Raw genomic sequence first — 2,180 nt, forward strand, 5'->3', positions numbered from 1 at the left:
AACGTTTCAAATAAAGAACCGATGAGATTTTGCAAATTTTATGCGAAGTTATCAAGCTCTTAAAAAATCACCCGTTACTAGGTTTACATATAAGTAGATTATCCTAATTTTCGAGCTTAAAAGCTGTGACAGACGGCAAAGCTTATGCATATAATCTGGCATACATATGCGCATAATAATTTTGACCTCACAGACGGCAGTTATGCGGATAAACGAGCCGCAAGGTCGTGGGTTCGAGTCCCACGGCCAATTAAATTTTTATTTTTTTTTTATTTTTTTTTTCATTCTTTTTTTATAAGTTCTATATTTTTTTTACGTTGCTTTCAGTTAGTTGTTGTTGACATTTTATTAAAATTCAACTCTAAAAATTTAAATTAACTGATAGTAAAATAAAAAAAGTGATATAAAATAAAGCAAATGAAAACAAAATAAAGTAACATTAAATATATAGATCAAATAAAATAAAAAATATATAAAATAAATAAAAACAAAAAAAAAATTTCGCGATCGCTCCAACCGAGGATCGAACCTGGCAGCTACAGGCTTGTATCCCGTAACTCTTACCACTCGGCTACTGCGGACGCGGAACACGTGCGCTTTGTTTGCTTACTTGTAGAAAAGACAACAGCTGACCAATGTTGTCAACGAAAAATGCCCGGATCCGAGTTAATTCCCAAAAATTTCGTGCATTTGTTCGGCTGCTTATGCGCATATTAAAGAGGAAAATGCATGAGTCAAAGCAAATAAAGGCTGGTTATGCAAATAATCGAGCCCGTTTGTCTACCGTATAACACCCTAATCTGTTACTACGATTATACGTAAGCTTTTTGCAAATAAAAATAATTTGCAAATACCTAACTCACTGTTAGCCTGATTATAAAACGACAATAATATGACCATCGAAAAAGAAAATAAAGTTAAAAATGGCAACGTCTTGATTATAAAAATGCAATAGGATGACCATCTAAAAAGAAAATAAACCTAGGAATGGCGGCGTCTTGCGCTTATTTGGAAATAGTACCACTAATAAATACTTATTTGCGTGATTTAGTTATTTGCAAATAAAAAATTAACTCAGCGTTTATACGGCAAAGGTTACCATTTTGCAAATTGTTATTTGCAAATAATACGTGCGTATAAACGGAGTATGTAATTAGAAATAGAGATTAGCCATACAAAATTCATCCCTTGTTAATCTGTAATTATAAAAAAATTTCGGTTTAACAGAGAACTTTTCGGTGTCCAACCTAGTTTTATCGATTATTTTTGCGTAGAGGAGGAGAAATGCCAAAGAGGTTTGTAATAACATATTCTGACCGACATCGAAAACATGTTTTCGTTGCTAAAACTGGTTTTCGACCTAAAACTTGTGTTTTCGTCCGTATCAAATCTGTCAAACGAAAACCAGTTTTCGCCAAAAAAAACTACTTGAAAACTCACGTTCCACTCATTCCAATCGGCGTCTTCACTATTTATTTTCGATTATCTATCGAAGCGGAAGTTATATTTTATCATCTTTAATACGCCATTTCAGATCGCTGAAGTGTGGCGAGTGAGTGTAGAAGGTTTGCAAGAGGAATTCGCGTCCATTTTGACATCAAGTTTCGTAAATGAATTCGCCGCACTTTTGGTTTCGCGGCGACAAAGAACATTGAGAAAAAGTGATTGATGATAGAAATAAAGAAATGAAATGACAAAAAACATGGCCGCAACTGTTTTTGTTTATTTGCCGAAGGCATTTAACAATTTGCATGTGCATTGGCATAGATTAATTTATTTCATAATTTTAAACAAATTACATAAGTAAATTAGTTGCATGCGCTATACACGACCTTTACAAACTTCCTGTTTAATATGGAAGTTGTAAAGTTGTAATTATGAATGAAATTACCCATAAAAATTACATTTATAATCAATTTACCCAATTTGTACAAATATACTCATGCGATTTCCCTCCAAACATTCTCATGCATTCAAATACGCGTACGTACATACATATGTATGTATGTAAAAGCGCATATGTGACTAAAACACAACAATAAAAATTTCACACATAGACGCATGCGCATATTTTTCAAGGTAAAACACATTCATTCATAAATTCAATGGTCATACATCTCCCCGCAAACGCTTTGTCCACAAGCGCAACTTCTTCGTGAGGGCCACAAAAATTCTAAAAT

The sequence above is a fragment of the Rhagoletis pomonella genome, unplaced genomic scaffold, assembly GCF_013731165.1.
Source record: "Rhagoletis pomonella isolate Grant_MI unplaced genomic scaffold, Rhpom_1.0 Rhpom_scaffold_00035, whole genome shotgun sequence".
Lineage (NCBI taxonomy): Eukaryota > Metazoa > Arthropoda > Insecta > Diptera > Tephritidae > Rhagoletis > Rhagoletis pomonella.